This window comes from Panthera pardus, unplaced genomic scaffold, assembly GCF_024362965.1.
Source record: "Panthera pardus isolate Hobbes unplaced genomic scaffold, ASM2436296v1 HiC_scaffold_16, whole genome shotgun sequence".
Classification (NCBI taxonomy): domain Eukaryota; kingdom Metazoa; phylum Chordata; class Mammalia; order Carnivora; family Felidae; genus Panthera; species Panthera pardus.
The window spans coordinates 139357778-139370473 of record NW_026526721.1 but is presented as its reverse complement, the minus strand read 5'-3'; the positions used below and the strand labels follow the sequence as shown (position 1 = coordinate 139370473).

General features: G+C 42.0%; 1 long non-coding RNA gene and 1 pseudogene across 2 annotated transcripts in view; both read right to left on the bottom strand.

The window, feature by feature from the left end:
• The window catches only part of LOC109251402 (uncharacterized), a 127777-nt gene that overhangs the window by 103507 nt on the left and 11574 nt on the right, over positions 1 to 12696 (bottom strand). For both annotated transcript variants that reach the window (XR_008422607.1, XR_008422608.1), the window contains exon 2: positions 7870 to 8002. This is a non-coding gene — a long non-coding RNA (uncharacterized LOC109251402). The remainder of the gene's footprint in view (positions 1 to 7869; positions 8003 to 12696) is intronic.
• Positions 697 to 1107, bottom strand: LOC109251399 (60S ribosomal protein L26-like; annotated as a pseudogene).

Genomic DNA, 12696 nt, shown 5'->3' with positions numbered 1-12696 from the left:
ATGGATAAATAAAGAAATCAATAAACAACTAAACAGCACGTCAAACTGGTAACAGTCATCACCTCTGGGAGATGATCAGGAGTAATTTTAGCTTTATCCGCCGAAATACATACATATATAATGAGAATATCTTCTTCTATAGTTTGTGAAAATTTTTAAGAACTTTTTTAAAAATAATAAAAATGTTTTGGGGACAAAGACAGAGCTCTGTGACATGCTGCCAGAAACATTCCTACAGACTGGCCCATAAACATTTCATATACTGATATCTACCTTAAGCCAGATATGCCACCATTCCTTTGGTCTTCATACTTTCCCTGGGAAGATTCTGGAATCACAGACTGGTAAAGGAAGACCATCCAGATAGGGAAAAAATATTTTTTTTTTCATTATGTGCCAAGCACTGTCTTAGGAACTTTTCTTTCTTTTTGTTCTTTTTTCATTTTAACAGCCTTTTTTTTTTTAATTTATTTACTTTGAGAGAGAGAGAAAATGCAAATGGGGGAGAAACAGAGAGAGACGGAAGGAGAGGATCCCAAGCAGGCTCCACACTGTCAGCACAGAACCCAACGCAGGGCTCCAACCCATGAACCGTGAGATCATGATCTGAACCAAAGTCAGAACCTTAACCAACTGAGCCATCCAGGAACTCCCAAACAGCCTTTATTTAAAGCTGTGTATGAGATTACTTTATTCCTACATCTTCTCAATATAATCTTCTTCTTTATATTTGCCCTTTTCCTCTCCTTCAAGGATCCTTTTGTGGTCTCTGTCCAGTTTTAGTCTAGTGACAGCCACCTTCCTAGGGCGAAGGCCCACGTGGACAGTTGTGCCATGCGCCTTCTCTCACTGTACTCAGTCAATGTAGATGATGTACTTCTTCCTGTAAACCTGGACTACTTTGCCAATTTGCTGACCTTTGTAGTGTCCTTGCACAACCTGTACTTTATCATCCTTTCACATGGGCACGGATCGAATGCTGCACTTCTGTCTCAGCTGTTTGGAAAGAGGGGAAGACATAATCTTCCTGCAAATGTGGGAAGGTGCATTGAAATGCCTTTTACAGTTCTTGCTCCGGTCAGAAGTCACAAAGGGATTGAACTTCATTTTGGCCCGTGGCACTTCAGTGACGGCAGCAAAAGGGTCTAGGAACGTTTCATGAGTTACTGACTCTAACCCTCACAACAGGTCTAGGTAGGCATTATTAAGAGATAGGCATTATTTTCCACATTTTGCACAAGAGAAAATAAAATCCAGAAAAGTGAAGCAACTTGTCTAAAATCACAGTTGACCCATCAGGAGTTATACAAATCCAGCCCTTTGGTTTCCAAAACCTATCCCACTCCTCCTATAATAGGCCACTCCCTGTTCCACCACTGAGAATGGGATCCTTAGTTAAACTGCCCCCAGCCGGGGCACCTGAGTGGCTCCGTGGGTTAGGTGTCTGACTGTTGATTTCAGCACAGGTCATGATCTTGTGGTTCGTGGGTTTGAGCCCCACATCAAGTCCTACATTGAGCCCTGCATCGGGCTCTGTGCTGGCAGTGTGGAAATTAAAATATATATATATATATATTTTTTTTTTTTTAATTTAAAAGACAAAAACAAACAAAACAGCCCCCAGCCCAATGAACTGGGTAGAGAGAATCAAATGTGGCAGTGTGACATGAGGACGTGCCTTCCAGATGCCCCTTCACAGAAGGACCTACTGCCCAGCTGCTGAGAATGCCTCAAGCTGCCAGCCCCTTCAGGGATTGCCACAGCTCCTGCAGAGGATCGAGGAGGAGGAGATTAAGTCTAGGCTGTTGTCACCAGTTTGCATCCCCAGGAACAGAGTCCGAGATGGTGTTGAGAGGGCAGGATGTACATTAGGAAGCCTCTTTGGGATCAACAGCTATGGAAGGGATCAGGCAGAAGAAGAAGAAGTCAAGAAGGCCCAATAAATAACCTTGGCCAACCCCATGAGGAGCTCTGGACCTAAGATGGCCCATCAGAGTTGTCCCATGTGGAGCTAACATGGCCCAGCCTTCAGGTCTCACCTCCACCCATCATTGCATGTGGGCCACCAGAGAAGGGCATGACCTTGAGCTGAAGCAAAAACACATGAGGGGGATGACAACTGAAGGCTACCTGCTGACAGCAGCTGGGGCAGCAAGTCCTTCCTTGAAGGGAGATCTGGCACCTCAACATGTACATCACAGACTGAAAGATAGGTTTTGACTGAAAGTCAAATCGCAGTCCTACCCCTCCCTGACCATTGCAGGACAAGAATGGTCTACCCTCTGGAGAAATGTCTCAGGGAAGCCCCAGACTCTGGAACATCAGGAATAGTGGGAAGTTAAGGTGAGGTGCTGAATTAAAAGTGGTGAATTTAGTGAAATTCTGCCTCCTGAATGGTGAGAGCTCTGCCTCCCTCCCTTTCCCAGCCAAGCTCCCAGAACTTCTATAACCATGGTGGGGAAACCGCCAAGCACAGGATAGGCAGATCCTTCTCTGGAGAAACTGCACAGCCCCAGAGAAAAGACATACAGATACTAAAATCTCAGGATCTCCCAGTGAAAAAGCCAGTTCACCACTCGGCCACCCTAGGATAGAGGCCAGCAGTGAGAGAGCCTGCCCCCCCCCCCCCCGACACACACACACACACACGTCTGCCAGTTTTCTGTGCCTCACTCTTCATTCTAACAGACCCATGTCTCAGCAATACCTGACATTTAAAGGAAGCCTTGAACAGAAAACAGAGAGCAAAGCAAATAAATAGGAATAGGAACTGGAAGAAATTGAGCTACGCAGGACGTTAAAAAAAGCAACTTGTAGGGGAAAAAAACCACTTAAAATGAATACACACAGAGTCCTAGGAGACACTGTCACATCCACGAACCAAATGCAGGCTGCTATTTTTAAAAAGCATCAAGAACAAGAGAGAGAAAGAGCCCCTGGAAGCTAAACCTGTGATAGACACAATTGAAAATTCAATACGAAGTTTAGAAAAGTCAACAAAAGAGATCCCGCAGATGATAAATAAAAGAACATAAAATAAGAGGAAAGAAAAGAGTAAGATAATTAGAAGTTCAATCTGCGAGATTCACTATTCAAATATGGGGAGTTCCAGAAATGAAGATGGGGCAGGGAGGAGGCAATGGGAAAAAGAACTTTAAAAAAATAAAAAAAAGAAAACTTCCAGAACTGGAGCATGTGACTCTCTGGATAGAAATCAGCCATTTATAACCCACTCTACAATACATCATTGTGGAAATTCAGAACACCAGGAATAAAGAAGAGATTTTAAAAGCTCCCGGAGAGAAATGGAGGAAAATAACCGAGGCAGAAGAAGGCACAGAATCCAGGAAACTGAACCCAACAGAGAAGAGAGGACAGAAAACTTCTAAGAGGAGAAGTCCCAGGAGGACAGCAGGCCCAGGAGCACAGAGTCCAGACTTGAGCAGAAAGGTGAACTCCAGGAGGGAGATATGGGAAGGCAGGAGGTTGGGATCGGTAAATTATCTGCCAGATGGTGTGGGATAAATTAGCAAAAGGTACGAAGAAAACTAAGCAAAATAAATAGATGTGATTAACAACTCTGGAAAAAGTAAAATGAAAGGAAGTGTAACCTGGGAATGCAAGCTGGTGCAGCCACTCTGGAAAACAGTATGGAGGCTCCTCAAAAAACTAACAATAGAAGTACCCTACAACCCAGCAATTGCACTACTAGGCATTTATCCAAGGGATCCAGGTGTGCTGTTTCGAAGGGACACATGCACCCCCATGTTTATAGCAACTATCAACAATAGCCAAAGTATGGAAAGAGCCCAAATTTCGGTCGATGGATGAATGGATAAAGATGTGGTATATATATACAATGGAGTATTACTCGGCAATCAAAAAGAATGAAATCTTGCCATTTGCAACTACGTGGATGGAACTGGAGGATATTATGCTAAGTGAAATTAGTCAGTCAGAGAAAGACAAAAATCATATGACTTCAGTCATATAAGGACTTTAAGAGACAAAACAAATGAACATAAGGGAAGGGAAACAAAAATAATATAAAAACAGGGAGGGGGACAAAACAGAAGAGACTCATAAATATGGAGAACAAACTGACGGTTACAGGGGGGGTTGTGGGAGGGGGGATGAGCTAAATGGGTAAGGGGCACGAAGGAATCTACTCCTGAAATCATTGTTGCACTAGATGCTAACTAATTTGGATGTGAATTTAAAAAAAATAAAGCAAGTCAATTTAAAAAAAAGAAAGAAACGCACATAATCTATATAAGGAGTATTAAAATACTTTCCTAGCAATATAAACAATAACTTCAATGCAATAGGAACAAAAACTGTCTCTCCATAGTGGAGCACTAGATTTTGTAAAATAATTACAAAATTCATAAAATGCTATTCGGGATCGTGATTAAAAAAATGAAATAAAGAAAGGAACTGTAACCTTAGTTACAGTTCAGCACTAAACAATATGTACATGTAGGGGACACCTGGGTGGTTCAGTCGGTTATGCATCCGGCTTCAGCTCAGGTCATGATCTCAAGGTTCAGGAGTTTGAGCCCCGCCTCAGGCTCTGTGCTGAGCGCTCAGACCCTGGAACCTGCTTCAGATTCTGAGTCTCCTTCTCTCTCTGACCCTCCCCTACTTGTGTTCTGTCTCTCTCAAAAATAAATATTTTTTAAAAATTATTGATATGTAGATGTAAACAATATTTACATACATGATGAAATGGGGCAAATGCAATAGAACAAACACACTGGGTGATGTATGCCTGATCCTGAGTCCCTGTCTTCCCTAATCTCTGCCAACCTCTAGTTATCATATTTGTCTGGGATTTGTAGGACTGCATGAGTAGCTGATTGGGTGGCTGTTAGGTGGCTTAGTTTGTGTAAATATCATGTGTTGGTCTTCTCCATGTTCTTTTGGGGTTTTGTTGTTTACACACCTCTTTTTTTATATTGAGAAAAACAGCCAAAGCATCTTTGACAAAAGTTTCTGTGCCAGGCAAAAGAAACTGGAGCATAGCTCAATGACCTCTCTTCTTAAAGTGTGGGAGTCTTACCCAATCCTTTCTTCTGTGTTCCCCTTCCCCTATTTCCCATTTTGGGCCAGATCTCCTGCCCTAAAAACTTGACTCTCACCCTATCCCCACTTTTTTCTCCCCCCCCCCAAAAAAAGCCCACACACATACAATTTAATTTGTGGGGTATCTCCACGACTCATAAATGACTTATGCAAAAATCCTGAAGAAGCTAAGAACATTTCATCCCTGGTTCCCAATCTCCTGTGTCAAGACTATTCTTTGATGTGATTCATACTAACACACTTGTATTTGGATGGCTCAAACCTACCTTAATTTCTAAACCTAGAGTAGAGAGAAGTAGAAGCAAGAAGGGGGACTTCCATGTAGAGAGCAGGGACAGACCAAGAAAGGAAGATGAATGTATATCCAAGTCAATTAGGGATTTTATACAGGTGCAAGAAACTTATGTCAAAGTGGCCACAAGACTGTTTAATAGGAGATAGATAAATGTAGCTCCATGCATGTTTACCACTAGAAACCAAAGCTTTGGGTGAAATCTTGAATTTACTGGGGAGAAAAAAGTGTGTACCTCTCTGCTCTTTCCCTGATCCCTTCCCCTCATTTCTGAACTGCGGGAGACTGAGCCCTCTTGGGCTTTAGAGACCCCATCACTGGGGCATGTTTATTTGATGGTTGGTATTGCTATGCCAGGTACTTCCTTTCCTATTTGCTAACATTTTGTAACACACATGCTAACCTTTTCCCTTCTCTTATCCTGGTAAAATACAATGAATATATAAAAATTTACTGATACTGAAACAAAATTCCACTCACTGTAGCAACAAAAAATTATAAAATGCCTAAGTACATACTTGAAAAGAAACGTACAAAACTTATACATGAATAAAACTATAAAAATTTTCTCCAGATGATAAAATGTGATCTGAATAAAGGGAGAGACATTCCATGCCCCTGGGTATGAAGATTCATTATTGTAAAACTCATTATGTCCTTCCTACATCAACCCATAAATTCTCAATGCAAATGCTCCAAAATCCCAATATGATTCCTTGGTGAAATTTGACAAACTGATTATGAATACCCTCTGAATGAGAAAATATTCAAGAACAGTCAAGCAATGCTTTAAAAATAAGAGCAATACAGGGACTTAATCCACCAAATATCAAAAGATCTTTAAGGTGTCACTAGTGTAATAATAGAGAGATGAAAGAGAATAGGAAATTATAAGAGACTCATTATGGGTCAGAATACATTTAGATAAATATAATATTTAAAACCAGTAGGAAAAAGAAGGATTATTTAAGAAGTGTTTTAGGGACAACTGGAAACTAAATTAGAAAACATTTAAGTTGGATCTCTACCTGACACAAATACTTATTTAAGATCGAGTGATAAGCACAAAAAGAAATATTTTCTGTTGTGGCAGAGCTAACGGGTAAGAAAACAGGTATTAAATCAAAGAACCATGCATATAAATAAAAGTCACTATCGTTGTAAGGGCTACAAAAAAGGTGCTACTTTCTGGGGCACCTGGGCGTCTCAGTCAGTTGAGTGTCTCTTGATTTCAGCTCAGCTCATGATCCCAGGGTCATTGGATAGAGCCCCACATCGGGCTCTACACTCAGCAGGAAGCCTGCTTGAAATTTTTTTTCTCTCTCTCTGTCCCTTTTCCCCACTCATGCTCTCTCTCTCTCTAAAATAAAATTTAAAAAAAAATTTTTTAAGTGCTACTTTCTGTTATGAAAACTCAGAAGAGAAGTAATTAGTTTAGGAAAGTCAGGATAGGCTTCCCTGAAAGGAACTGACTGAACTTAGTCCTGAGATCTGAAGAAAAAACTAAGGATTCGCTCAGCAAAAAGCTGGAAGGCAACCTACCTAGCAAAGGGCACAGCTGTACAAAGGCTTGTGGAGAAGAATGTATAGAGCATTCAAAGAAGCAGGGGTGGGCTATGAGGACTAGAATTTAGAAAAGAGAAGGGAGCATGAGGCCGGATCCTGCAGGGCCTGGGAGGTCACATGAGAGGTGCTGTCCTAAGAGCAATGGAACACCTTGAGAGTTTTAGCCAGAGGAGTGACAAGAGGAGATTTGGGTTTTGAAAAGATCACGTCTGGCTGCAAAGCAGACACGTGGATTGGCTGAGAGGCTGTACCGGGTCAGGCGATAAACAAAATGTAGGCGACAGCAGTAGTCCATACAAAAGATATGAATTGTTTGGACTAGAGTGGTAGCAACAAAAATAGAAAGAGGTGTGCTGATTACCTATTTAAAAGGCAAAATGTACATGATTGATGGTGGATTGGATACTGAGGATGGGAGAAAAGGAGGCGTCAAGGGTAGGTAGATGGTAGGGCACCTGGGTGGCACAAGACAACTTTAGCTCAGGTCCTGATCTCACAGTTTGCAAGTTCAAGCCTCGAGGCTGTCAGCGCAGAACCTGCTTTGGGTCCTCTGTCCCCCTCTCTCGCTGCCCCTCCTCGCTGCCCCTCCCCCGCTCGCCCACAGGCTCGCTCGTGCTCTCCCGCTCGCTCGCTCTCTCTCTCAAAAATAAACAGTTAAAAAAAAAAAAAAGAATGGGTGGATGGTTATGCCATTCACAGAAGACAAAGAGCACAGGACCAGTTAGTTTGGTGCTGGAGAAATCACAAATTCAGGTCTGAACGAACATACAGAGTTCGAGGTATCTTGAGATATGCAACTGCAGCTTCCAAGTAGGCAGTGTGGATAGAACCTTAGGGAAAATAGTCACATGTCACTTCTACAGAACATGAAGTAGAACCGTATTAGCTGCTACTAACAAACAAACCCCACGGCTTTACTGACTCACCACAACTGAAGTTCATTTCTCATTCACGGAGCAGTCGAAAGCAGGTTGTGAGAAGCTCCCGTTCATATGCAATGCAGGCACACAGGTTTCTCCCTACTTGTGGCCTGCTCCTCCCCTCAGGCATCCTAGGCCTCTGCATTCAGGCAGAAGGGGAAACAGAGTGGGGAACACACACCTCAACAACCTTAACCAGGCAGTGACACATACCATGAATTACACATCACATCTCACTATGTTTCACTGGTAAGAATAGAGCCCCCACTGAGCACCTACTTCCTAGAGTAGTGCTGCCAGATAAAAAAGGATGCATAGCTAAAGTTGAATTTTGGAAAGAAAAAAAAAAGAATCATTTTTTAGTATAAGTATGTCCCAAATATTATACTTGAAAGTCAAACGTAACTAGGTGTCTTGTTTTTCACAATTGCTTGCTTGCTTCCTTGCTAAACCCAGCAACCCTATCCCAGGGGTACTATCTAACCCTATCTACGCAGAGGTCACACATTTTGATGTACAGTTAGTCATTTATGCCATAGGATACAAACGACTTAGAGCAGACTTCCCCCATATTTCCTGTGCAGGACACGGGTTGTTTATAGCAACATGTTCTCGAGTTTGAAAGACCAGGGAAGAAGAGCCTTAGAAATAAAGGATGAATGAGGAGCACTCTTAGCAAACCTTAAAGTCAAAAAATACAAATCAATGTAATTTATTCATTTAGCCATTGGGCACTTATTGAGCACTTACTATGTTCTAAGTGCCATGCTCGGGGCTAAAGATGCTGAGATATTGCAACCCATGCTCTAAGAAGCTCATAGCCTTGGGAGTGGGGGCAGATGGAAAAATAAACAGCAGGTGAATATGTAGCACCTAAGTCAAACTGATAGGAATCCAGAAGGTTTCCCAAGAGAGATGGTGGCTGAACTGAGCCTTAGAACTGAGCCAAGTAGGAATCCACCAAGTGAAGGTGCACAGATTGTTACATCCATTCACGGAGTAGTAAGGTACAGGACATACCTTCACACTGTAAACAACTAGAAAACTGGACAAAATATATGAAACAGTTGACATCAGGCAGAGAAGGCCTGTAATCTCTGAGAGAAAGGAAATAAGTAAGGTGAACCCTTCCTACAATTGACCTGGTTTTCTGCCTAGAGGTAATTTCTGGATTTTGGTACAGGGAAGGGAACCCAGACAGAACCTGGCAGACTCACTTGAGTTAAGGATACAAAGCCAGGCCCTTTGGGAGGCTAAAATAGCTGGAATTCATATGCAGAAAAAGTTTTCAAGAAATCTGCACGGGGTCTCCTCAAGTCTTCAACTGAATACTAATCTGTAAAGACTTCGATAAAGCTCCACAAAGCCAAAAACAGGACAACTGCTAGCAGCTGAACAATTCCCAGAGCCTAGGAGATGTTTAGGTCCCCCCAGCCAGAGTGGAGACAACTCATTAAAAAGAGGAAATTCAAAGCAATTCCAGAATTGTCATGCCTTAGTAGCAGAGTGAAGGGTACTCCAGACCAGTCCTAACAAAACGTAAAAACAAGCATAGAAAGGATCAACTGAGCTGCAAGTAAGTTGATTGCCTACCAAAATAAACATCAACATTCTATTTAGACAAAAAAAACTAAACACCCAACAAAATAACATTTATAAGGTCAACATCTAAAAAATTACTAGACATGGAAAGAAGCAGGAAAATATGATCCACATCCAGGAGAAAGATTAGTCAAAAGAAACAGACTCAGAAATAACAAGGATAATGGGATTACCAAGTGAAGGTACGCGGGAAGGGGATGGAATCCAAACCAAGAGAGTGTGTGGAATACACAGGGCTTCTGGAAAACTCACCTGGAGACTGTCCAGTTCCTTTTGGTTGCACTGGTGAGAACAGGGTATTTGTGACAGACACCCACTATCATCAGAAGCAAATGTAGAGGTAGGCTCCATCTGGAGAAATCTAGAAGACCCAGGTCGGTCTTGCCTACTGTCAAAAGAATGGCTGCCTTCCATCCCCACTAAGGCACTTCAAGTTCCCTGGGACAAGTTGGAATCTGAGCGTCTCTATTCTAGTCAAAGCTTTCTCACTCATTTCTAAGATGAACTTGGATTAAATACATGCATTTCTAAGGAAAGGAAAGGGAGTTCAGCCTTAAGGAGCACGTACTGTATGCCAGATACTATACTAGGCACTCTGACATACGTTGTTTCACTTAATCCTCATACTAGCCTGAGAGATACTTACCTCCTTAGAAATGGAAACACTTAGGTCCAGAAATTAAGGAGTTTGTCTGTGGTCAATCGTGTACAGACAGTTTGAACTGCAATCTGCAAAAATTCAATGAATCAAACTTTGATGAATGCTTTTGAAGTCCTCTTGCATAATGCAGCCTTTGTAGTCAAGCACAACCAGAGTCCAAATTCCAGTTCAGCTACTTGCTAGCTGACAGCCTTTGGAAAGTTCCCCAGCTCTTCAAGACTTAGATTCTACGTATGTTCAGGGGGAAGAGTAAATCCCTCTTTTTATGATCATAGGGAAGATCAACTGAGAAGATTAAGAATGTAAACTGGGGCGCCTGGGTAGCTCAGTCGGTTAAGCGTCCAACTTCAGCTCAGGTCACGATCTCGCGGTCCGTGAGTTCGAGCCCCGCGTCGGGCTCTGGGCTGATGGCTCAGAGCCTGGAGCCTGCTTCCGGTTCTGTGTCTCCCTCTCTCTCTGCCCCTCCCCCGTGCATGCTCTGTCTCTCTCTGTCTCAAAATAAATAAATGTTAAAAAAAAAAAATTAAAAAAAAAAGAATGTAAAGAACTCAAAATAGGGGTAGGAGCATAGGAGGTATTCAACAAGGCACACTCTCACACTCTGTCCTCCTCCTTCTTTGTTAATTAAATATCTGATCTGAGCTTACATCATGTTGGGAGTGGGGAACCAAAGTTACAACAAAATCAAATAGAACCTTTCAGCAAATGTGTCAGTGGTTCCGAATGTGAGGTCCCTGGACCAAGCAAATCAACACCAGCTGAAATTTGTTAGAAATTTACATTTTCTGACTCCACTCCAGACCTACTGAATGAGGAACTCTGAGTAGGGCCCAGCTGTCTCTATTTTAAGGAGCCCTCAGGTGATTTTGATGCACACCAAAGTTTCAGAACCATGTATATAATAGTTCTGCCATCACATTAATTTCACTCAAATATTACAGAGACCATGGGTAGATCATAGTAACAATCTCACAATGGCTATCCTTTGGTTTTATGCATTATTTTCAGGTTACTGTAATGTACTCTGCTGATTAAACCTCGCTATGCGAAAGAGTAAACCAAGTGAAATGATGTTGCATTAAACACCTTACAAAAAGAGATTCTCTAAGCTATTGATTTGATACATAAAAAGATAAATGTCAAGAAGTTCTTCTTGAGAAAATTCACTTAAGTGGCCAACTAGAGGAAGTGAAGACTAAATTGGGAGCATCTTCCCTAATCCCAGGAAGAGGTAAGCATAGATGGCACTTCAGAAATCCAACCAATTTCACAATTTCCTTTTAATTTAACTCTTCCTGCCCCAATCCCTTTCATTAAATCTGGGTTCCTAACTCATCTACTCTTTTCCCAGCTTGAAAATCTGGAAAACAGTGAAGTGACTTCGATCCAGAAATCACGCACTTGTCATTAGGTGCAAAAATTTATGTGCTTGAAGACCTCGAAAACACTGAAAGCTTTAAAACAAGAAAGGGATGTGGGCTGGGCAGCTGAAACCAATCATGCAGGAGCTATGGCATCTAAAGTAAATGGTACATCTGAATACTTAGAATGATTCTCAATTATATTAAAGTAGTTTTCATTTTTTCCAATGGCTATGCTACTCCTCCACATCTCTCTCCCAAGGCTCTACTCTTCCATGCTTGCTTGCAGATGATTTCAATTGTTTTCTATTTTCTTAATCTTCTCTATTATCTCTGTTTTTTCTTCCTCATTTCACGATTTTTTTTTCCTTGCAAGGCACTCAACGCAGCGTCTGATGCTTCTACAAACGCAGGGATTTTTCTTCCTGTCCTTGAAGCGACAGCTTGTCTTCCCTCTGAAGTGTCTTTGTCGGAATGCCTGATAAACTGTTTATTTTTCCTAACAGCTTTCCTTTTTTGCCTGAAAAACAAACATTAACCAAAAAAGTCCTTGTTTCGCTCAAGTGATACTTTTTACGCAATCCCTGGTGCTAGAGCGCCGCCTGCTGAGAAAATGAGGATTAGCAGGTCACACAGCCTTTGGTTCAGCAAAGGATAAAATTATTGGATTGGAGAGGCCATTTTCTCATCCGATGTACAGATTCTTCAGGAACAACAAGTGTCATATTCTTGAGAGTCCCTCTTCTCAATACCCTGCAGAAGTCCCTATACTTATCCCTAACAAAACTACACCACAGTAAAATAAAATCCACCATCTACCAAATACTTAAAATGCCCCGTGTAGAATAGAACTGACAACCAGTGAAGTGAAGCAAGACCTTTCTCTGAACCAAAGATATAGAACCTGTGACCTCATATGGCAGGCTATTTCCCCCATTACAGCGAGCCCAAATACTTCCAATGGACTTTCTTATAATAAACCGAAGTCAGCTTTCTATAATCCTCATAGCTTTTTAATTTTTTTTTTTTTAATGTTTTTATTTATTTTTGAGACAGAGAGAGACAGAGCATGAACAGGGGAGGGGCAGAGAGAGAGGGAGACACAGAATCGGAAGCAGGCTCCAGGCTCTGAGCCATCAGCCCAGAGCCCGACGCGGGGCTCGAACTCACGGACCGCGAGATCGTGACCTGAGCTGAAGTCGGACGCTT